This window comes from Solanum dulcamara, chromosome 5, assembly GCF_947179165.1.
Source record: "Solanum dulcamara chromosome 5, daSolDulc1.2, whole genome shotgun sequence".
NCBI lineage: Eukaryota > Viridiplantae > Streptophyta > Magnoliopsida > Solanales > Solanaceae > Solanum > Solanum dulcamara.
Window position 1 is genome coordinate 38,933,964 of NC_077241.1, and position 26,133 is coordinate 38,960,096.

A 26,133-nucleotide genomic window follows, 5' to 3' on the forward strand; every position below is an offset into this window, starting at 1 on the left:
ATTGAGTTGATCCTTTGTGAGGCTCATAATTTCATATATTCTATCTATCCGGACATAATGAAGATGTATTGTGATTTGATATAGCACTACTGGTGGAGCAGCATGACACGAGACAACATAAACTATGTGTCCCTTTGCTTGTGTTGTCAGCAGGCGACGACCGAGTACTTGAGGTCTTGGTGGTGAGTTTTAGAGGTTACCCATTACATAGTGAAAGTGGGAGTGTATCACCATGGACTTCATTGTGGGATTGCCTTATACGGGTAGAGATATTGATAGTATTTGGATCATTATAAATCGATTGACCAAGTCAACACACTTCCTTCTCATTTATACTTCCTTCAGTGTTGAGAGTTTGGTCGTATCTATATTTATGAGGTGTTTCTTCTTCACGGGGTGCCTATGCCTATCATCTCTAATAGGGTTTCTTAGTTCACTTTAAGCTTTTGAAGGACCTTTAAAGAAGGAGTTGTGCATGTCATTGGTGTGGGCTGTTCCAACCACTGAATTGTGTTCTATTTTAGGACACAAGTTTGGGGAGATAAATATGACCTTCTCTCAAAGTCAATTTTGGAATTTTTGATGTGGGTTCCACATTCCCATTTTAGATCCTAATTTTGGTCTGTTTCCATTTAATGTGATTTTGGTGTGTGAATGACCATCTTAATGTCTTGAATCTATTTTAGATAGAGTGTCAGCGTTTGAAGGTCATATAGAAGGGAAATTCTTAGGAATTGTGATTTAGAGTGTGCGTAGTCGGTATTAAGGTAGGCTACAACTTTCCATTCCTTAAATGGAATATGTAAATATATGTTAAGTTGTGGTAATTTTGGGTGGGAAACTATTTTTTTAAATAGACCTAACCCAAGGATCTCATCTCTCATGGAGGTCAGGGGTTGAGCCACACCCCCAAGCCTTAAACTAAGTAAAATTTTAAAGTATAAGAAGGAGGACACAAACCTTACCTCCGTCTTATGTTGGTTCATAAGTTAGTTATTCTACTAAGAACGACCAACTTATCCCCATATCTATAAAGAAGTAAACCTAGTACTATGCACCTATGAGAGGACTCCTCTTGATATAAGTAATCTAGGAATGCATAAATAAGGGAGACTCTCCCCTTAAATAGTAATAAAATAAGTAAAACCTAAGTATTCTTCACTATAGATATAACTTTAACCAAAAAAGCTAGAATAAAGAACTTTAAGTAACAAAAATAAGCCCATATTTGATTGTTCCCAACTATAGTGGACCAAGTATGAAATCAGCTCAAGGAGGTTTCTTTATTCTCTTAAGTTTCCTTCTTCTAAAACATTCTATGCCAATTAAGTCAAGCTTAAAGTGGTTTTTAACATCTTCTGGTAGTTGTTGATAGGTATAATACTGTTGCACATCATCAAGGTTATGACTATGTTTTCACAAGGCATCTACAGTAGTATTGGCTTCTTTATAGATGTGACTACATTGGAAGTATGTGAGTCTTGGCAAGTTCTGAAGGTTAGTGAGATCTCTTTGTATGCTCCAAGGAGGCTTACTTGTATCATTGAGCCATTTGGTAAGTAATTTAGAATCTACCTCCAATATAACCTTGCTGTAGTTATGAATAATACATCATCTAATAACTATTATAGCTTCTTGGATTTTAGCGTGGTTGTTGGTACCTCTTCCTAAGGGAGTAGTATATGCATATATAAGCTCATCTATGTTGTCTATGAGAATACCACCAGCTCTAATGCTACCAGGGTTATCAAGCGCACTTCCATCTATATTTATCTTGACAATGGAAGCAGGTGGTTTAAGACAAGAAACTCTGGTAACTTTGACCTCATGTTGACAGTTTCCAATGGTGTGTATCAAGTTGTTCCAATAAGCCGGCCAACTAATATAGGGATAAATAGTGTACATCAGATTGAGAATGTCTTTGTAATGGAGTATTTGACTCTAGTTGAGTTGATTGCTTGCCTCTATATTTACTAGCACATCTGTTTTTCCACAGATTCCAACAGATAAAAATAGGAATAGCATGAAGAATTAATTTGTGAACCTTATTATCATTGTGTTGAGTCTACCATTTCATTAGGAGGTTGATCATATTAGTGCTAATATGGGTAATTCCCAATGGAACAGGAAAGGACCGTTATATATGATTAGCAAAGTGACCAGACACAAAAATATGGCCAATGGTATCAATACTAGGCCTATAACAACAATAACAATCAGCAGGATCCTTTCCAAATATGATGATTTTTTCATTTGTAGGACGCTTATTTCTCAAAGCTCTCCATAGTAGAAATGAAGCTTTGAAAGGAATATTCTTGTGCCAAATATTAGAATTGATCATAGTTTTATTCTTTTTTGTCTGACCAGGTTCCATGTAGAGGTACATATAAAGTTTCTATTGGTATTGATTTTCCAAATAGGTTGGTCTACAACATTTTCTTGATAATGGAGTCTAATACTCAGAATTCTTTAGACCATAGATTGTGGAGCTAATCTTGTCACCATGTCTTTATTCCAGTGTCCATTAATGAGAATGGTGGACACTTTGATATTGTTAGGTCTTGTGCTATTCATTTTGAAATCAGCAAGGAGTCTAACACCTAACCAATTATCCCACTAAAAGCAACAAGATCCTAATTATAGTTTCCATTGAATGTGCTTCTCAACTTTATGTTTTTTCATCATCATGTGTTTCAACATTTTAGAGAATATTTCAGCACCAATGATAAAAAAAGCCAGAGAAAGGGAATCACTTTGTTTCAAGACTCATGTGGAATACAAGAATCCATGTCTAGATCCATTTACAAAGATTGAGTACCAATTATTAGACATGATCCTCCATACCATATCATGATTTAGGCTATTTTATAGAATTTTCAAAACTGAGAGCATGATTCTCTTGCGTTTTGAGATCATCCTTACCTTGTGATGCATTTTATATGGGTTTATTGGTTGATGTTAAGAATTTTTGGCCTTAATCTAGTGATTTCCATATACTTGCATAATTTGGAGATTATAGGCATTAGAATCTTTCTGATGTCATTTTAGATGACTTTTTAGCTCCCTGTAGATTGATATAGCAGACTTAGGTCTGATAGTTTGAGTCTTAACTAGGAGGTAACCTAGTGCTTGGGACTTTTTATCCATAATTCCTTTCTTAAGTTGGCTCTAATGTACTTGATTCCTATTTCAGAGGCCGCTCATTAATTTAGATTGGATTTAGCTTGGGCTTGGAGTGATTTATTGATGGCACTAGGTGTGGGGTTCTCTCCTTGATGCTCGTTTGGATGTTGATCCTAAATCTAACCAGGTCATCCCTTATTCTTGGTTAAAGTCTGCACTCCTTCGGGTTACTATTAAAGTCTATGCCTCAGCTCATCACATTGGTTATAGTCCTTATCATATAATTTGCCTTAGTTAGATTCCTTTTCTTATCATTCACCTCGATTAGATTCCTTGGTTTATGTTTCATCTCGATTAGAGTCTTTGGAATATCTTTCACCTCGGTTAGATTTCTTAGTGTATCTTTTGCCTTGGTTAGAGTCCTCGGTGTATCCTCCACCTTGGTTAGAGTCCTAGTCTTGTTCTTCATCTTGGTTAGAGTGTTTAGCTACTATATTACCGCGATTAAAGTCCCTGACATTCGGTTGACTCAGTTCAAGTCTATAAAAGGTTATAGTAGTATTGGAAGTGTCCTAAGATCCTCTTTACTTTTCTTAACTCTTTCGTGTATCATCGGGCTTATGGTGGTCTGTTTAGGTTTTACTTAAACTTGTACATAAGTGTACCTTATGGAATGATGGGGTCCTAGTTAGGTTTAGTTATATGTACTTTATTCCTTCCTATTCTTAGTACACTCATTTTATCAATTTTTGTTTCTACGCTTTGACTTCTGTTGTGTTTAAATTCTAGTATTTCATATTATCTCTACTTTTATTGCTCAGTCAGCTTGTGATATCTACTTAGTAATTGTTTTTTTGGTTCTAATACTATACTTTGTATCAGTTTTCATGATGCAGGTCCGAGCACCTATTACCAACTATATGATTTGGAGCCCGCACAGTCGGCCAACAGGTAGGCTACGACTTCCCTATCCTTAAACTGAGCATGATTAAGTAATTATATGTTGAATTGAATTACTTTGGCATTGGATTGGTGGTTGTTCATATTAAATTCCTAGAATCCATGCCTTATGGTTATATTTTGGGTATTTTGAGATATTGGAGCATGTCGATAGTATTTGTTGATCATTCATACCTTGTGTTGTGTCTTTGTATGGCTTGTTGTTTGTTTTTGGAAGCATGTTTGGCCTTAGTCTAGGCTTAGACTAGTGATTGCCATAAAATTTAATACTTTTGGAGCCGTTAAGACTTGAAACCTCTTCGACGTTTATTTGGATGACTTAGCTCTGTGTGGAAAAATATAAAAGACTTGAGTCTGATAGTCAGGGCATTAACTAGGTAGTAACACTGCTCTTGGAATCTCATATCTATAAGTCCCTTATTTCATCAGTTATAGTTAACTTGATTCTTAGTTTTGGAAAGCTACTCATCGACTCTAGTTGGATATGGTTCAAGCTGGAGTGATTTATATATTGGAACTCATATTGGAGGAACTACCCATAATGCTCGGATAGCTGCTAATCCTATTTCTAATGGATTTGCCTCTATTTGTTTTTCAAGTCCCCAATTTACTCCATTGGGTGTGGTTCAAGTCCTTGCCTTTGTATTATAGCCTTGTTTCAAGTCCCTGGCCTTATTTAGCCATATTTCAAGTCCACTGCCATTTGCAGTCATGGCTTAAGTCCATATCTACTTTCACCTCAGTATAAGTCCTTGGTCACTTTTACATGTGGTTCAAGTCCACGAGTATTCTTAGCCTTGGTTCAAGTCCTCGGTTATTCTAAATCTCAGTTCAAATCCTTTATTCCATCATTTTGGTTTTGGTTCAAGTCCTTAAACTCCTATAAACTTTAGATAAAGTTTCAGGCATCCAGATTGGTTCGAATCAAGTTTGTGCAAAGCTGTGGAAGTCTTGGAAATTGCATTGGATTCTTCTATTTCATTTTAACTCTTCCTTGTACCTGTCAAGCTTTTGGGAGTCTGCTCGGGTTTTACTTAAACTTATGCACGAGTGTAACTGTAGGTTTTATTGGAGCTCAGTTGAATTTAGTTAGTCATTCTCTCTTTCTTTATGGGTTAGTACACTCGTGTGCATCCCAATTAGATTTTTCATTCTTGTTTCTACTTATGGTTTAGATTCTCCCATTTTCTATAACTTTTGCTTTTCTTGCTCAGTTAGATTATGATGCCTACTAGGTAACTGTTCTTTTGGTAATCATACTACACTCTGTATTTATTTTTATGATGCAAGTCTAAGAACCAACTATAAGCGTTGACATCGAGCCAGTTGCAGTTAGATTTACATGTGAGTGTGAGCACACAAATCCTTGGATTTACCCATCTCCATATTTATATATTAACTTGTCATTTGCATTTTGAGAGAGTCTTGTTTATGTGGTCCACTTTTGTGACTTTTAGGTTCTGGGAGGGATCTTTTATTTTTATATATTTTTAGCTTGCTTTTGCTCCTTCACTTTTTATTCGTGTGATTTGTATTATTGTTTTTACTAGATTTTAGTTTCCTAACCTTACATCCCTCTAGTTGAAGTTTTGGGATATTTGTTGGCTTGACTACTAGTGGGTTATAGTAGGCGTCATTATGACTCGATTAATCGGGTTGTGTCAAGTTGGAGTCGGAGCCCTATGTTCATCAGTCTCACTTGTATAGAGCTAAGGTCTAATAAAGTCCAGCGAATTAGTGCAGAGACGTCTGTAACTTATCTTTGAGAGGCTATATGATGACTTCAGGAACCATTTCTCTTTTGTTTCACTTTCATGAAGTGTGTGTCTTATAAATTTCATGAAATCTCACTGCTTCCACTATTTTATAGAATGACTCACAAGCAAGGTAGAGCGGTCAGGGGTGATGCACCGAGATAATAGATAAAGCCCAAGCCAGAAGTAGAGGCCAACCCCAAGGTCATTCCAGGGCCACAGCCATAACCCATGAGAGAGAGCAGACTCTAGAGCTAGAGGTTGAGCCATAGGTGGTTCCAAATTATTACTACCCGGTGAGCCTAGGACTAGCCCAACCACCACCCAGATTAATTCCAGCTTCGGACCTTAACGCGATGCTTACCTAGATATTAAAAGCTATAGGGGTATGTAATAGGCCCCAACCCTAGCTGCTCTAGCAGCACAGGGTCTGCCTGCACCAGTAGCACTAGGAGTTCAACCACCACCGATACCTACCACCTCCTATCTGGATGATTTAGAGGATGTCATGTCATTACGTGAGCAGAAGATACTTGGGGTGTTTCTTAGATTATCACCTCCAAGGTTTTGTGGGGCTATTAGGGAGGATGCCCATAAGTTTCTTATTACATGCCATGAGGGCTTTATACTTTGGGATTGGTGTAGTTACGAGAAGTGGAGTTCACTATATATCAGCTAGATGGTCCTACTAGATAATAGTATCATTCATACCTAGAAACCAGGCCAGCTAGGTCTCCACTATTATCATGGACATATTTTTCCGAGGCTTGGATAAGTTCATCCCAAGAGTGTCAGAGATCAGCTCTGAGATAAGTTCTTGCAGCTAGATTAGGGCACAATGACCATGTTAGAGTATGAGGCTAGATTCCACAAGCTCTCCTGACATGCCACTTTGATCTTATCTAATAAGGAAAATAGTGTTTAGTATATTGTTAAAGGATTGGGATTATAGTTGCTGATTAAGAATCAATTCCTGGTTTAAGTAGGCCACTCCTTTATAGATGTGGTAGACCAAACCCGGACACTTGAGAAGCTCCTTTGGGAGGCCCAAGGATACAATGACAAGAGAGCTAGACAAGATAATTGCCACGATAGGCCTATTTTAGGCCTAGGGGCTCATATGATAGTCTACGTTGGAGGTTCCAGTAGGGTCATTCTAGTCATCTTTTCTAGGTTTTGCTACATGCTTCAGTGGTTGACTCATACCGCTAGGGTGTTTCTAGTTTTGATTTGAGTTAGGGCCAATGTAGTGCTTAACAAGGTTCTTCAGGTTAGGGTAGTAGGCCTCCAGATGCAAGCAGACCGACACAGGTTTGTTATGACTGTGGGGAGATATAATTGGTCTAGAGAGTGTCCTTTTCATAGGTCATCTGTACTAGTTTCACATGAAGTTAGACCCATACTAGCAGTAGAACCTCTATTTAGAGATGGAGGCCAGGGTCATGTACAGGGAAGTCCCTAGGGAGGCAAGTTATATGATCAAGTTGATGCGAAAGTTAGAGGCACCGATGTCCACTTTTATTCAGCTCTAGATAGAGTAAAAGTTGAGGCATCAAATGATGTGATCACAAGAACGTTCGTTTACACCATCATCCAACCTCATCTCTAATTGATCCAGGCTCTACTTATTCATATGTTTCTATATATTGCGTTCCTCGATTGAGTATGAGTCCAGAGCCCTTAACAGAGCCATTACATATTTTGACCCCGGTAGGTGATTCTTTAGTAGTGGATCAGGTTTTTAGATCTTATTTAATGACTATTCAGGGGAGGAACACTTGGGATGATCTTATCTTACTTGATATGTTGAATTTTGACATAATTCTAGGCATATATTGGTTATCTCCTCATCGAGCAATCTTGGATTGATATGCCAAGACCGTTGCCTTAGCCATGTCTGGTATTTAGCCAATGGTGTGGTAGGTCTCCTATGGCCGTACACCATTTATGGTGATTTCTTTTATTTATGCTTGGAGGTTAGTGGCTAGTGGGTGTTTAGATTTTTTTTGTCTTATATTAGAGGTGTTAGTAGGAAGAGACCTATGATTGATTTAGTGCCTATAGTACGAGAGCATGCATATGTGTTTTCTGCTGACCTGCCTAGCCTACCCTAGATTGTGATATTAATTTTTCTATTGACTTAGGGTACTCATCCTATTTCTATCCCACCATATCGTATGGCCCTCACAGAATTTAAGGAGCTAAGTGTTCTCTTAGGTAAGGGATTCATTTGTCCTAGTGTATCACCATGTGGTGCCCCAGTCTTATTTGTGGAAAGAAAGGACGGTACTATGTGGATGTGTATTGATTACAAGCAGTTGAACAAGGTGACAGTGAAGAACCATTACCTTATGCCTCGTATTGATGATCTATTCAACTAGATTCAGGGTGCCTTAGTGTTTTCTAAGATTAATTTTAGATTTGGTTACCATAAGTTGAGAATTAGGGGAATGGAAATCCCCAAGACCACATTTAGGACTCGCTATAGCCATTATAAAGTTCGTAGTGATATCTTTTGTGTTTTTATTAATGCCTCTGCCTCCTTCATAGACTTGATGACTCATGTATTCAAGCCGTATCTTGATTCCTTTTGCATAGTCTTCATCGATGATATATTTGTATATTTATAGAGCTAGAGTGAGCATGAGCACTATTTGAGTATAGTGCTCCAGACTTTGAGAGATCATCATCTTTGTGCCAAGTTCTCAAAGTGTAAGTTTTGTCTTTAGTTTGTACCATTCTTAGGTTTATGGTGTCCAAGGATTGCATTATGGTGGGTATGGCAAAGATTGAGGCTATTCGAGATTGGGCTAGGCCCACCTCTACGACTGAGATTCATAGCTTTATTGGATTAGTAGGGTACTATAGGTGCTTTATTGAGGGCTTTTCTACCATAGCGACATATTTGACTCAGTTGACTTGTTAGGATATTCCCTTTGAGTGAATTGGAGGAGTGTGAATGGAGATTCTTAAGGCTCAAGAGGTTGAGATAAGCTTTTTGAGGCTCAAGGAGTTGCTCAGTACTACACCTATATTGACTCTTCTAGTTGAGGGTGAGGGCTTCATGGTTTATTATGACTCTTTCACTGTTGGTTTAGGTTGTGTAATAATACAGCGGGGATGGTTTATTACTTATGCATCAAGGCAGCTTATGTTGTATGAGCGCAACTACCCCACTTATGACTTAGAGTTAGTGGTGGTAGTTTTTGCACTTGATATTTGGAGGCATTACCAATATGGAGTTTGATATGAGATCTACAATGATCGCAGGAGACTTCAATACTTTATGAGTTAGTGGGATCTTAATTCAAGATAGCACCATTGGATTAAGCTTCGGAAGGACTATGAACTCTCTATTCTCTACCATCCTAGCAAGGAGAATATAGTAGTAGATGCCTTGAGTTGGAAGGAAGTGAGTATGGGTAGTCTAGCCTTCCTTTCTATTGTAGAGTAACCTTTGGCTTTGGATTTGCATTCCTTATCCAACATGATCATTCAACTTGATATTTTTGATTCCAGGTATGTGCTAGCTTATGTGGGAGCTCAATCATGCTTGTTAGATCAGATTTGCAGTCTTCAATTTGAGGATGAGTATTTGGCTGCTCTTCGAGATTGGGTCTTGGAAGGTGAAACCGGTCAGGCTACTTATATTCTAGATAGGTTTAGGATAACTCAGAGTAGACACCAGAGTTATGCAAATCGTAGGAGTTGTCTATTGATATTTGTTGTTGGTGATAGGGCATTCCTTTGAGTATCGCCCATGAATGACGTAATGAGTTTTAGTATGCGGGGCAAGCTTAGCCCAAGATATATTGTCCCTTTTAAGATTTTGAGGACAGTTGGAGAGGTTGCTTTTGAGTTAGCTTTGCCTCTAGTATTGTTACCTATCCATCCAGTTTTCCATGTTTTGATGTTGCGCCGGTATGTTCTAGATGATTTCCATGTTCTCCAGTATGATGTAGTTGAGTTGGATGATCGTCTAACCTATATTGAGGATCCAATTTCCATCTTAGATAAAGATGTGAGGTAGTTGCGATCTTGAGAAATTTCTATAGTTAAGGTCTACTGGAGGTATCATCCAGATGAGGAGGCTACGTGGGAGACTGAGTAGGAGATACATGAGCAGTTTCCCGGCTTATTTTAAGCCCTCAAGTACTTCTTGACTCTTACTTTCACGGACTAAAGTTTCTTTAGTAGTGGATGTTGTAATGGCCCTCTAGGTCATTTTTGATTTAATGTATTCATTATTCCATTTAGAGCATTCCTATAGTGACCACAAGTCATTGATGAGTTGATGGCACAGTCTGTTTGGTTGCCTAGTCGTTTATTTGAGTTTTAGGCTCGTTTCCCTATTTTGGAGCTTTTGAAACTTCAAAAGTTGATTTCGGTCATAAATTCAACTAAATGACCTTAGAATGGAATTCTTAGTGTTCCATCAACTGTAGAATGGCCAAATTAGGTTAGTAGCATGGTCAATGTGAGTATCGAGGCTTTTGGTACGAGTTTTAATCATTTGACATTTTAACCTTTAAAATTTAGCCTAAGTTTGACTTTGGAAAATTATTGCATGTTCGTATTGGGGAACTTCCGAGCCCCGAATTGTGTTCTATTTTGGAACACAAGTTTAGGGAGGTAATTCGGATATTTTTACCAAGTTAATTCTGGAATTATCAGAGCGGATCCTACATTCTTATTTTTGACTCCCGAAATTGATTTGTTTCCGAATTTGGTAATTTAAGTGTATAAACGACCTTATTGATGTTGTGATTCTATTTTTGATAGCATGATAGAATTTCAAGGATGACGAAAGGTAAAAGCTCTGACTACGTGATTTGAAGCCCGCACGGTCGTCCTACAGGTAGGCTACAGCTTCCCCCTCCTTAGACTGTGAATGATTAAGTAATTGTATTTTGAATTACATGAATTTTTGGTTGAATTGGTGGTTGTTCATATTAAATTCCTATAATCAATGGCTTAAGCTGTATTTTTGGTATTTCGGGTTGTTGGAGCATGTCGATAGTATTCGTTAATTATTTATACCTTATGGTATGAATTTTTATGGCTTGTTGTTTATTGTTGGAAGAATATTTTTCCTTAGTCTAGGCTCGGACTAGTGATTTTTCATAGAATTGCGTATATTTGGAACCGTTAGACCTTGAAACCTTTCTGACATCGCTTTGGACAGCCTAGCTCCTTGTAGATAGATATAGAAGAATTGAGTTAGATAGTCTAAGCCTTAGCTACGCAGTAGCACCGCTCTTGCAACCTCAAATCCATAAGTCCCTTATTCTGTTGGTTTTGATTCACTTGATTCTAGGTTTTGAAAAGCTAATCGTCAATTCTTGTGGGATATGGTTTTGGTTGGAGTGATTTATTAATATGACTCGGATTGGGGGTACTCCCCATGATGCTCGAATGACTGCTAATCCTATTTCTCACTGAGTTTCCTTTCTTCGTGGTTCAAGTCCCTAATTCACTCCATCAAACATCGTTCAAGTCTTGCATTGGTATTATATCCTAGGTTAAAGTCCCTGGCCTTCTTCGGCCGTAATTGAAGTCCACCACCATTGACAGCCATGGTTCAAGTCCACCACCCCTTACAACTTGGTTCAAATACATAGCTACTTTCACCTCAGTGCAAGTCCTTGGTAACTTTTACACGTGGTTCTAGTCCAAGATTATCCTTAGCCTTTTTAAGTCCTCGGTTACTCCAAATCTTAGTTCAAGTCCTTGAATCCTTCATTATAATTTCAATTCAAGTCCTAAACTCCTATCATCTTTGGATAAAGTTTCAGGCATCTGGATTGGTTTGGTTCAAGTCTAAAGAAAGTTGTGGAAGTCTTGGAAATTGCGTCGGATTCTCCAGTTACATTTTAACTATTTCTTGAACCTATTGGGCTTATGGGAATCTGCTCAATTTTCACTTAAACTTGTACATGAGTGTACCAGTCGGGTTTATAGGAGCCCGATCATATTTAGTTAGTCATTCTTTCTTTCTTATTTTGTTAGTACACTCGTGTGCGTACCAATTACTAAACTTGCGTATTACTTTTGCTTTCCTTGCTCGGTCGTTCTATATTTCCTATTGGGTAACTATTATTTTGGTACTCATACTACACTCTGCATCTGTTTTTGTGATGTAGGTCCGAGAACCAGCTATTAGCATTGACATCAAGCTAACTACAGCCAGATTTGAAGGTTACGGTAAGTACACAACATCCTAGAGTTACCCATCTCCTTCTATATATATTGACTTGTCTTTTGTATTTGGAGACAGTATTGTTTCTGTGGTCTACTTTTGGGACTTATACTCATTTTGTTAGTAGCTTTATACATGTGACTTCCAGGTTCTGGGAGGTATCTTTCATTTGTATATAATTTTAGCTTCCTTTCGCTCTTGCACTTTTGATTCCTGTTATTTGTATTGTTATTTTAGCTTGATTTTAGCTTCCTACCCTTATGTCCCATTACTTGCAGTTCTGGGATATGGGTTTGCTTTTATTACCAGTGGGTTATTATCACAACTCGACCTAGGGCCTAGTCGTAACATGACGATCGGGATACGTGCGACCCTAACTATAATCCATCTTAGCATTCATTGCATACATAAGGTAAAGAACAATTTAAAGATAAGAGAAAGTAATCATAAGTAGGGTAAGGAAATTAGAGAAACCCAACTCTATAAATGTCCAAACCGGACTACACCAATACATCATCTAATCATGCCTTTAGTTTAACCTTTGATGGGAGCTTAGGACAAGCTCCTAGATCACCCTAGCAATAGAAGAAATATCTAAGCAATACAAACATGAAATAAAGTCTTGTCCTCGGCAGAATGAGGACTCACTAGCTAGTTGGAGATCTAACAAAATTCTAGCCACGAGCGGGGTAGTCGTGAGTGTTGTCTGTCCCTACATGATGAGATAATGTAGGAAAAATATGCATTAGTACGTTTGAATGTACTAAGTATGTGAGGTATGCATGACAAGTAAGAGAACATAATCAATATGTCATAAGATGCATGACCAATCATAATGAGCATGAGTATAGCTTAAAAGCAATCTTTAGACATAAGAAATTCTTGGTCAATGCAAATCATAAAACTTCAACTTTCAACTCATAACTTGATATTGTAAAGCTTAACTTGAACTTGTGTGGGATAAGACCTTTAATCGACAACTAAGTCCATTCGAGCTACTTATGGAATTCAATGACTCCTATATTCAGACAGGTCAATGACTCCTGCATCGAAATAGGGGAGGTTACCTTGCCAGGGCATACTCCAAGGACAACTCAACTCAACTGGAAATATGGATCCACTCGCTATGCCATGATGGCAACCTACATGGGCAATGTAGTTTGGGACTTTAGGTTGCTACTAGCATTCTATTGGATAACCAACTGAATTATCTGACCGTACCCCACCTAGAAGTCTTCTTGGTGGTAGTCAATATCCCAACAAAAACTCGTAAAACATAATCATAATATATTAGGGAAAGATAGTAACTACCTATCAATCCATCTTTAAAACATTTAGAAATAACTTATCTAACTTAGTGATTAATAAGAATCTATAACTTCGGTGAGAATTGTCCTTATCACCATCTTTAAACATCTAATGATCTTAACCCTGATTATTATCTCAAAACATCTAATGATCTTAAATTTGATCATTATCTCAATTTTAACTTCAAAAATCATAATCTCAGCTGTAACTTATTGAAAACTATCTTTATAAATCATTTAAATCATGATTAGCTCATAAATATTATCTTTAACTCATGATCATAGCTTGAAAAATAACTCTTATTCATATGAATCTATAATTCAACTTGAAATCATGCAATTCATATGAAAACATGCATATAAAGATCATTGATTACATCTAAAAATGAAATCAACTCAACCTAATACAATTCATCAAAACTAGGGTTCATAATCAATTGTAAATTAAAAGAAACTTTGAGAAAACCTTGAGACTTCATGAGTGAAAAGGACCGATGAATCAATCCCCACATACCTTGCTTGAATTCATCTAAACGACTTGTTCTGCAGGTTTGAGTAAAGGTCTGAAAATAGAGTTTCTGAAGTTTGGGAACGGGCAGGGCTTACGACCCATCATCGAGGAAATGACCCTTCTTTTGGGCTCATTCTGCAGGTCCCAAAAACTTGCAAAATTTAAGTCTGTAAAATTTTGTGATGGGTGGTCTTTATGACTCATCCTTACTTCTACGAGCCATCTTGTCAAGTCGTTATCTTTAACTGATGGATCATTGAAACTTAGCCTCTAAACTTGGTTTATGAAGGCTTTGTATGACCCATCATCTTAAGGACGACCCATCCTGACAAGCCGTAGAACTTCTTCTGAGGGCAACATCAAACTTTTCTCGAAGGGTCACTCTACGACCTAACCTTATGAGCCATGGAAATCTCTACGAGCTATAGAGAGACTTGTTCACATGGATGAGTTTAAAATTTTGAGACTTTTCTCCTTGGTTCCAACTTTTTGACTTACAAGGTCTTACAATATCTTCTTCTTGGAAACATTCATCCTTAAATGAGATTAACTTATCATAGGAAGGAACGAAAAGAGGACTAGCAATCCAACATGAGCATGATGACATCTTAAAGTGCATGGAACATGAAAACTTCAACTTAAAATAAAATCATAACTTTTAAAAATCAATTTTTTCATGAACATGCTTGCATATGAATGACATAGGGGGAACTGAATGCTTAGGAGTTTAACTAGCTTGGATAGAACAACTTACTACTTTAGGCTTGATTAGCAGAAAGAAGTACGGGTATCTTTTCATCATATCCACCTCCCAAGTATCACTTTCTACTAGTTGATTCCTCCATAACACTTTGACGGACACAACCTCTTTGTTCCTTAAAGTCTTGACTTGCTGGTCTAAAATTTCCACCAAAACTTCTTCATAAGTCAAATCCTCCTCAACATTTAAATCTTTCAATGACCAAATGTAGTTTGGATCACCCACAAACTTCCTCAACACCGACACATGAAATATTGAGTGAACCATTGCTAACTCAAGTGGCAAATCTAACTCATAAGCCACCTTGCCAACACGTCTCAATATCTTGTAAGGTTCTATGTATCAAGGACTCAACTTCCCTTTCTTGGCAAAATGTAGTATACCCTTTATGGTTGAAACTTTCAATTAGACCCAATCATCCACCTAAAATTCAAGCTTTCTTTTCCTAACATCGGAATAGGGCTTTTGATGACTTTGGGCCATTTTTAATATTTCCCTTATGAGTCTTACCTTTGTCATAGCATCGATAACCAAATCTGGACAAATCAAGGGCATTTCACCCAATTTAAACCATCCCAACGGGGATCTACATCTCCTCCCATATTGTAACACCCCCTAAAAACGTTGTATATGATGTTCTAATTCTTGATGAAAATGATATATCTTTTATATTTTGGGCATAACTTTTAATAGGATGGTCCAAATTAGGTGATTCACATTTATGAATAACCCAAACATCATTATCTATAACTTTTATGAAGACCATATTTTATGTTTCGGAGGTAATTAGTTCAAATAAATTAATTATTGCAACACATGGTGTTGTGAAAAAATGAAGTATTTGTAGAAGAAAAATCATATATTACTATAGGATGCTCTAAATCGTTTGATTAATAAACGACATAAAAGTAGACTTCTAGAGAAACAATTCATATGAAGACACCAAATCCTAATGAGAAAGTTATCTTTTTCAGATGCAGCTCCAAAAAAGGGTATTCCGTTAAAAGAAGGTTCATCTAACGAACCACAGAAAGATATAGATTCATTTGACATCACCCATGATATCAATAGTCCTCCATTTGACATTACCCATGACATCACAAACTTATATTAAATTTTCAAATTTTTCTTTATCATTATTTATTTAATATTAGGTCCCTTTTTCACACCTATAAATACCAACCTTATTTCATCATTTTGTTCATCAAGCTTTCTTAAGCAACTTTTCTCTTTATACACTTCTTTACTCATTCTCAAATTATAGTTTTAGTTCTTAGTAGTGTAGAAATACTATTCAGGTGATTCATATACTCCGGGTAGTACACAAAACGCTCCGGCGAGGAGAAAAGTCTAGGATTCAAGAGTGTTTGTTAAATTCTTTGATTATGAGTAACGCTTCGAATTTCAGGTATGTAAGACTTCAATGAGAGTATTCATTCCACTCTTATTCCTAAAGTATTTTGATTATATGATAAATTATGTTTATTTTCTTTAAATTTTTAGTCTAAATTATGTGGGTGTTTATCCATTGGTTCTTCCATCCATGTAGTCAAAAAACTCTTTCAATTAAATATCTTGATTTCAAGTAATATTTCTTATGAATAATTCTTATTTTTACTTAATAGCATGAATCATGGTTAAACTAATAATTATTGGTCTATTTTGATGCAACATGATTTCATATGTATGAATTGATGGTTTGCAAGTAATTTTTCTATTTATCTCTTTAAAGGTTCTTGAAATTCATGGTTGGTTTTTAAAGCATGACTTTTAATTAATGGATTTCAAAGTATTTATTTACATACATGTTTGCAAGTTGAAGTAATTTGAACCCACCTAGTTTTACTATGTTTTCAATGAAGTTTTACTTAAAAGCTTTTACTCCAAATGAATATTTATGAAAGCAATGTCTATGATAAAAAAGGATTCTTATAAAATAAAAGAATGATGAAATGCTATGAATGATGGATTCTTTATGCTATCGGGATAATTCTTGCATATTTAAATTACCAAATATTTTAATGAGCTATTCTACCGAATATGATGTTTTGAATTCTCAAGCTATATACTATGACTATTTTGAAGTACTAAACTATTTCGTGGGAGTGCCTTAGCACCGAATTGGGAATTGAGGTGGGATTCGGTAAGAAAATACTAGTAGCAACCCCTTGTCTCATTAACTATGTGCCAACAAAAGAGCCCTTGTGGGCTTAGGATAATGGATCCATGAAAGTCCTTAAAGTTAAAGTTATAGAAATGAATAAAGTTGACGGAGTTCTACCCGGAAAGTAGTCTCTCCGACCAATATAGGGGGTTATGTTGGATTCAATGTAACAGCTCGCATGGTCTTAAATGTTAGTTATGGTCATTTTTCCACAAAATGAATGTTTTAAGGGATATCTATATGATTGATTATGTCTACATTGCATTATGTTTCATATTACATAAATGTTTTAATGTTTCCTTAATGTTCATGTATGCTTACATACTTTGTACATTCAAAGTACTAACGCATGCTCTTTTGCCTACATGATATCACCATGTAGGGACCGGTGCTCCTCCTCGTTCTCCTTCACGTGGCTAGTTGAGATTTTGTTTGAAGACTATTTTTGGTGAGTTTCCATATTCCGGGAATAATACTCCTTTATCTTTGTAGCTTATGATATGTTGAGATCTTTAGACACTTACTATGACATTTATTTCTATTATTATTGTGGGTGAGCTAGGGACTTGTCTTAGCCCCGTTAAATCTAAAAGTTAAAGGTATTGTTGGACATATGTAAGTTGAAGATTTACTATTATGATTTCTGCTTTTTTATTTATTGTCATTACCTATAAAAGGCTAAAATAATGCTAAGAGGCTTATTTGAGGTACTTTAGGGTTCCTCATTCGTCATGTCATGTCTAGGCCCTAGGCTTGGGTCGTGACACATACAATGATTTGAAAGGAGCCATTTGGATGCTAGAGTGATAACTATTATTATAGGCAAACTCAATCAATGTCAAATGTTCATCCTTACTTCCTTTAAAATCAATAACACATGTCCTTAACATATCCTCTAAAGTTTGGATCATTCTTTCGGCTTGACCGTCGGTTTTAGGATAAAATGTGGGCTTAACTTAACCTTTGTACCGAGACCCTTTTAAAATGACTTCCAAAAGTGCAAAGTAAATTATGTACCTCGATTCAATATGATGGAAAAAGGCACACCGTTAAGTCTTACCAATTCTCGAACATACAACTTAGCATAATCTTCTTCACCATAGGAAGTCTTGACCGGTACGAAATGAACCAACTTGGTCATCCAATCCATAACAACCCAGATGGAACCATTTTTCTTCTTGGTACGAGGCAAACCTATTATGAAATGCATATATACATTTTTCCACTTCCAAGTAGAAATCTCAATGTCTTGGGCTATACCTCCACTTCCAAGTACCCCTACTGTGTTCAACTAAAGCTTTAAGAGGTACCCTTTAGGTGGTCGATAAGGGGCACCCTTTCCACTTGAAGAATTTTATTTCAGAGGAACAAAAGCTTATTTAAGTAGTACAGTTCAGACTACGGTATCTCCAGCCGTATTTGTACTATAGAAATATAAACAGAGGGCTTAGGGTGAAGGATAAGATGTCCCGCGAATGAGTTTCACTCTTTTTGAAAAAAATACCAAGCCCTCAACTCCTAATTGTAAATTAGATGAGTTGTTCATAACTTGAGGATAAACTCAGAAGGAGACCAGGTAGGTCAAGTATTAGAAGAAGTACTGTGATGTTTAAGAGGTTCTGATTTCTTCCAACAATGGTTGGAAAATGATCTACGATAATAGTTTATAATTTGCCACCGACTAATTGGGGAAAAAACTTCTAGTAGAAGCACCTCAAAGAGATGTCAGGAACCAAATATATATAGGAGTTAAAAGGGGGATATGTAAGTAAGAACTGAACAGTGTGATACGATTATGCAGGGATAAATTGGAACCACTAGTAAGACACACTTAGTACGCGTTGCCTAAGTTAAAGGCCTGCATTGAGAACGCAGTAAGAGCATGAGGCTTAAGATACAAAGAAATAACGCGTGTACACAACGTCGCCCCAAAAATAGTGGAATCCTTAAGGGACGAGGAGGGAAAACTTAAGGAACAAATGACGCAACTTCTATTCGCCCCAAGAAGAAGAAGATATAGGTTGGGACAAAACAACAACTTCGAGAAAATATGGAATAGTTATCGTCATAATACTAGTACTGCCTAATTAAAATTGGAACGACTACATGTTCAAATAGAGGAAAGTACGAGTACCCTCTAAAGGGGGAAGTTAATGAGAAAATGGCAAAGGTAGGAGGAGGCAATTGATATAGCAATAAATGTGAGATAGACGTCTAAACTTCGATAAGATATCTTGCTAAACCAAGTTGGAAAGGTTCGGAAGTTACCAATAATTGGATGGAAGCCGAAATGCTACATAAGGTAGCGTTAAGAAGTTTGTGACGAGACCCTGAACAACATAACACTAGAAGGAGGCTGCGTATAAAAACAGAAGAATGTACCAATGAAAGGATATCGAATAATTCAAGAGATACTACAAAGGATAACGACAATATGCTAGACCAAAAGCCAAAATGTTGGTTATAGAGTTAGTCGCAAATGATGTTGCGATAGATAAATAACCAAAGAAAAAGGAATAGAAAGCCTCCTGTGGTAGAAAATAAGGAGAACACTAAGTGAATAAAGGATCGTGGAGCTAAAGGTCTACGTCGATACTAGATGTAAGATAACAAACGAAAGGACAGGGCAAAATATAAAAACTCGCGAGACAACACTGAGGTAAATCTGGAGCTAAGTTGAGTGCCCCACACATTATGGCAAGAATTACAATTAAACGCAACACGAAGACTTCCCAGGGAGGTCACCCATCCCAGTATTACTCTCGCCCCAGCATGCTTAACTTCGAAATTCTGATGGAAATTAATGTGTAAGTGCTGGTATGATCACACGAGATGGAAGAATTTGAACTAGCGACGGAGAAATGCTATGAGATTATGTACCCAGGGTATTATAAGATACATTAAGGAAACTGTAACAAGGGCTTAAGAAAAACAAGAAGGATTAGCTAATTGCTAACTAACGACACACTCAAATGCCAAAATTCCTTCAGAATTATACAAGATCATGATAGGAAAAGCACAGAACGACTATGAGATCTATTATACGATTGGCTTTAAGAGTAACCGAGACGATTGTCTACCCCTTATTAAGATTACCTACCATAATGGCTACCACTCTGGTATCCCAATGACTCCGTACAAGAATGGTAGAGTAAGACGTGTAAGTCCCCTATTGGATGGGTAGATGTTAGAAAGACTAAGCTAAAAAGGCCCCAACATGATTAAGCAAGCTATTGACGAAAAGCCCAGAGTCAGCAGGAATGATATACAGATAATCGACATCGACATACAGAGTTCAAACTGATGATTGGATGTTCATAGCAGGGTCACCTAGAAAAGGAAACTTAACCCAGAATATGTTAGACTGTATCAAGTTGCTCATAAGGTGGGCAACCTGGCTGGTAAGTTGAGCTTACCACCTCATTTGGAAACTATACACCCAATCCATCAGATAAGAATGCTTCACAAAGATACTGATGAGAAACCCAGGGTATATGCCATAGGTGAGGTCCAGGAGATGGAATCCAGTGAGGAAAAACCTACCGCCATCCTAGATCGGCGAATTGAAAGATTGTAGAATAAAGACGTGTCTTCCGTCAAGATACGATAGAAAAACCAAAACCAGAAAGAGGATGATCGGGGAACTGAAGAGAACATGAAATACAAGTATTTGCACCTGTAACTGATGTTTATAGGTAACCCCGATTCCTGAAACATGTATATGAAGTATTGGTATGGAAGTATGTGTTAAGAAAATAGCAAAGAATCTCCCTACGATTTGTATAAGGTTCTAAGAGAAGTTTTGTCTAACATTCGGGGACGAATGTTCTAAAGGGGGGAAGGATGTTACACCCCACCCTTTTTAAACTCGGAATTTCTCATATGTTCCTTGGACATTATCATGTGAGCCGGATACGCTACGACACTATCAAACGGCTCTAAGGAAGGGAGAATGTGATACCCCATACTAGAGAAGGTTGGAGATGAAATCATAAGAGTCTGGAAGGAATTGGAGGCCAAGTAATGGGTCGTAGGACTCGATTTATCTACGTAAGCTACTAACTTGGAAGTCTTACACACTTAAGCTATCGGAGTACGTACCAAGCTTGGGTAGCATGGGTTACATAGGCTCTTAAAATAAGACGAGATTACGAACCTACGAGAGGGAGCAAAAACTAGTTTCCGAACTTACGAAAGTGAAGCAAGCAGGTGACAAGCAAGCAGGTGACTCACCTACTTGGGATGGACCCCACGCTGCCACGTGGCAGTTTTGTGTTGGAAGCTTGGATGAGGTGTCACCCTATGAGGCTGCCACGTGTCACCCTAGGGGGCTGCCACGTGCCACCTCTTAAGGAGGTGTATATATACATGTTGGCTGACTCTTAACTTATTTTTCATCCAAAAACATCAGCCAAATGAGAGGAAAAAACGTGAAGAACCAAAAGGAACAAGGCAGCAACGTTTTTGAAGAATTAAAGGTGAGTTCTTCAATTTTCCTCCGTGAATTAATTATCTACAATGTTTTTCAACCATGTGGGGGTGTATACATGTGTCTTAGGATGTCTACGGAACCATGGTTGCAGTTTACACTTGGAAAGAAATAAGAGAAAGTTGAAGGAGAAAATGTTAAGAACTAATTAACCAACCCGTTTTTGGAAGGGACTGTTGTTAGTAATATTGGTATAACTTCTTGTGTACAGTTTCGTTTAGAATGATTTAATATGTTTTGGAAAGGTATTTCATAGGCCGATAACTTTCATTCAGACTCTAAAATCCAGTGTTTCCTTTAGCTTCTCGAAAAAAGGTGATGAAGTGTAGAGGAGGTACTGCCCAGATTTGGTTTTGGAAATCCTACACGGACAGCTGTGAGTATTTTGGTCATATCATTTTGTACAAAATTGATGTAGGGTTGATTCGAAATTTTTTGCGACCCTAAGACGCATTTTTATAACTTTCATGAAGGACGTAAATCCTGTTTCCCTCCATTACCCCTTCGAAATGAAGCGACAAGGTAAAACAGTAAGCTGTCCAGATTTCACATTTTGGATAGTTCTGGCGAGTTTGACAAGTTTAACGTAAGGTAAGGCCTTTCCTTTTAAATTGGAGTTTATGTTATTGTTATATGGTGTATTACACCCCTTTTATGCTGCTGGAATTTTAATAATGTCGTAGAAATGCTCGACGTTCGAAATAAACTAAATTGGAGTCGCTAGAAGTGAATTGTCATCGAAATAAAGTATCGTTCTTGTGAGTTGCTGCTGCAGGGGTGTGGCTTGTTGTTGCAGGGCCTAAATATGTACTAATGTGGGTTAGGGTGCTGCTGGTCGAAGCCACATGAACCCTCATTACGTATAATTAAAGGCGTCACAAAATAAAGGCTAGACGCCCTATTTTGATATCGTATTTTTGAATAAGTCGTTTGGAGTTTAGGTTGTATATTGTTGGTATGAATTGCTGCAGGTTGTTGTTGTTGGTTGGCTGTAGGTATTAGGGACCTAATTGGAAATTTGGATAGGGCACATTACAGGGGAGGTGCTGCCCAATTTTCGTCGATGCCTTAGCGAATAACAAAACTAGTCGGGGAAACGACTAAGGAAATAGATTCCATTGATACTAAGGTGTAACCTAAGATGCTGGAAAGTTAAGAGGGGTTGATATTTATATTACTTTCATGTTGAATAGGTTCAAAGGATGGCAAAGCAAGCAGGATAAGGAATAATTCAGACAAGGTATGTAAAGTTTTCTCGTGGCATGTGTTGGTATAAGCACGTACAATATCTTTCTTTCCTTTTGGCAAGTCTTAGCCTTAAGTGAATTGTATGTGGAATGTGGGAATAATTCCATTCCCAGAACTCCAAGTATGCCTCCTAATCCCCATCCACTGTTTGATAATAGAACCCCTATAAAGATTGAGTATTGCCTGTTAAGGCTTCTACGTGTTAAAGAGTAGTTTATGAAAAGATATCTCTCCTTTATCTTGATATGTACTTGGCATGAAAATGAGGTTATGATGCCAGGGTTGTTCACCGAGCCCTAGAATGGGACGGGTACGAAATATCCACATAAAGGAAAGTACAGACTATATATAGTTTATTCGCTTTCTTCTTCTGGCATGTCTTAGTTGTAGGTTAAACATGATATGAGTTCCGGGGTAACTCTATTATTAGCATCTCTTATTTACATCTGAATATCGGACTTTTATAATAATTGAACTATTTCCCTGGAAACTTTTATATGTTAAAAAGGTAACAAATGTACAGGCTCCAAGTCTTACAGACTATTTGTTAACAAATGTTTTTGGTTCCATAAGCGATTTGGCTTTACTTTAGTACATGTCTAGGAGCCCCGAGATTATAATTGATATTGCCCATAATGGCATTTAGAAGTCACTCGAGATGACTACACTACTACTCGAGTCCTCCGACAAAATTTTAATCTTCTTATACGGTCAAGTCTCTAATGATGATTTAAATTGCATATAGTTACTCACTACTCTACTCCTGTATATTGTAACACTTCTTTCCCTGAGTCCCGGGCCAGGATATGTTCTCGTGCACAGTTCACTGCATTACTCCCTGAGTCCCTCAATAGAGGGCCAGGATATGTGTATAGATATATGATGATGTGTTGTAATAAGATGGTGATGGCACTGGGGCCATGATGGTTTTACAGAGGTGATTCACCGAACCCCCGAAAGGGCCGGCTATATGATATGACTTGAACATGCATGTTTTTGTAATTCACAAAGTACAAGTACAGGTTTCTGAATTGATATCTTATCCCTGTTTCTCTATCTCAGATATGCTTCCAGTTGTATTATATTATGTTTTACATACTCAGTACATATATCGTACTGACCCCTTTTCTCGGGGGGCTGCGTTCATGCCCGCAGGTACAGATACAGATTTTGGGAGTCCGTCAGCTTAGAATTCCATGTAGCTCAGTTGGAAGAGGCTCCATTGTATCAGGGCCTAGTTTTTGATACTGTCCACAGATGTATAAAAATTATTTCATCCATTCAGGGGTACAGCGGGGGCCCTGTCCCGCCATATGGGGTCATTTATATGTTTAGAGGTCTGCAGATCTGTATATGTGGGTTGTGTATGTCAGTTTGATTCAGCTGGGTCTACATGATATATGATGTATGTTATTATGTTATGGCATCCTTGTCGGCTTGCGTGCCCTGTCAGGTTGTGATACAAACGAAAAGGGCTACAGTTTATGAAAATGTTATCGCCTAGTGGGGCTCTGTTACATGATATTATCTTATTTACGATTCAATGTGACCTCAGCTAATAGATATGTGTACGGGGGGTCCAGGTCGGACCCCAGTCACGGCCTACGGGGTTGGGTCATGATAAATTTGTAGCAATATATACCTTTGGGAGAGCGAAATGCAGTAAGTTCTTCATCCTTTGGTGCCATGCAAATTTGATTGTATCCAGATGAACCATCCATGAAGGATATTGCCTCATATCCAGTTGTAGCATCAATCATAAGCTTAGGGATTGGAAGAGGAAATTCATTCTTAGGGCATGCATTATTAAAATCTCTAAAGTCAACACAAACTCGTATTTGGCCATTCTTCTTTCTTACAGGTACAATGCTTGAAATCCATGTAGGATATCTGACTTCACGAATAAAACCTGCTTCAATGAGCTTGTTAACTTCACTTTCAATCAAAGGAACCAATTCAGGTCTAAAGCGACGTTGCGCTTGTTTAACAGGATGAGTGCCTCGTTTTACAGCAAGATAATGAACTGCAACTTTAGGGTCTAACCCTAGCATCTCTTTGTAACTCCAAGCAAATACATCCCTAAATTCCATAGGCAGCTCAATATATTTCTTCTCTTCATCGTCATCCAGCGAAGCACTCACATATGTAGGCCTTATATTATCATCAACCCTAAGATTTACTTCCTTCAATGCATCAACAGTATTCTTTATCCCTTCCTCGAGTTCAGGTGGCACATCTTCAGCATCCTCATCTTCTTGAGGATCACCATTATTAAAAGATATGTGATGGCATGCATGAATATCAACAAACCCGTCATCAATTTTTGTATATAGTGGAGTACTTTCTTCGTCACAAATTGTGATTTGATTTGATGATCCCACACTATCTTCATCTTCATCTCGCTCCCTAGTGTGAACTATGGTATGAGTTCTTGCTCTCAAGATATCTCCACATGAAAATACAAGTTTTGTTTCTCGCCTCATTCTAGAAGGGATCAAACTGGGCCAATTCTTTGGTGAATTATGCTCCCGAGCATATACCCGTTCTTTTATTGTTCTATAATTTCACTGGCGCTTGTATTTCTTCTTCATTAGTCCCAATCGATCAAACACTGAAATTTTTGGAGTTGATTCTATTAGCCGATCAGATGCAGAAATGTTAAGAGTCATGCCACTAAGTCGATCAAACACAGAAGGCTTCTTATTGAACATCATCAATTCTTCCACAGGGGTAATGTAGTTGATGCTCATCCTTTTTATAGAGATTCGGATTGGTGACGGTTGTTTATAACCCAGGCCTTCGCGTGATTGCTTGACATCATACCCTCTCTCTATTATCATCCTTTGAGTTGGATTTAGGCCATGATTTGCCCTTTTAATAACTTCATTTGGAAGCTTCCCTACTTTAGAAGCTTTATTGGGATTGTATCCCGCTTTCACCAACAACTTATATGCATTCGGGTCAAAACCCTCATTTGTACGATTTTTAAGGAGTGATTCATGTGAATCATGATTCGATGGTCTGACAAATCCTTGTATCATTTTTGAAGGTGATTTGGTTGCATCAATTTGCTTGATAGGGAATGTTAACTTACTACTCTGCACTTAGAGGGTGGGATCTTGACTTTGTTTATCTTTGGGACATAGTGAGAAACATGAATCATTCTCTTACTTGAAGATGCCTCACTTGTCTTAGGTACTTTACTCATATCTGAAAGCGTTTTATCCTTTTCAATCATGACCCTCGCATTATTAGGTGCTACATCAACCCTTTTTGTGATATCAGCAGGTATCGCGTTATCAACTTTAACTTCTTTTGAAACATGGTTCTTTAAGTAGAATTTTGCATCAGCAAAGTGCGCTTCCGTCTCGGTGAAAGGTTCATCATCAGCAACTACCTTCTTTTGAACCCCATCTTCAAAGTATTTGAAACATTGATGGTAGGTGGATGATACCACTTTGTTCTCATGTATCCATGGTCTCCCTAAGAAGATGTTATACGAGGTCTTTGAGTCAATAATATGCATCCATGCACTCGAACGCATATCCCCCATCGTTATATCTAATTTGACAGCACCAATGGCTCTCTACCCCCCTTGGTTAAAACCTTGAATCATCA

At 37.6% G+C, this 26,133-nt stretch overlaps 1 pseudogene; it reads right to left on the minus strand.

Moving 5' to 3' along the window:
• Window positions 1-19,489: 19,489 nt before the first annotated feature.
• LOC129890983 (5S ribosomal RNA) lies at window positions 19,490-19,609 on the minus strand (annotated as a pseudogene).
• Between the last annotated feature and the right edge of the window lie 6,524 nt (window positions 19,610-26,133).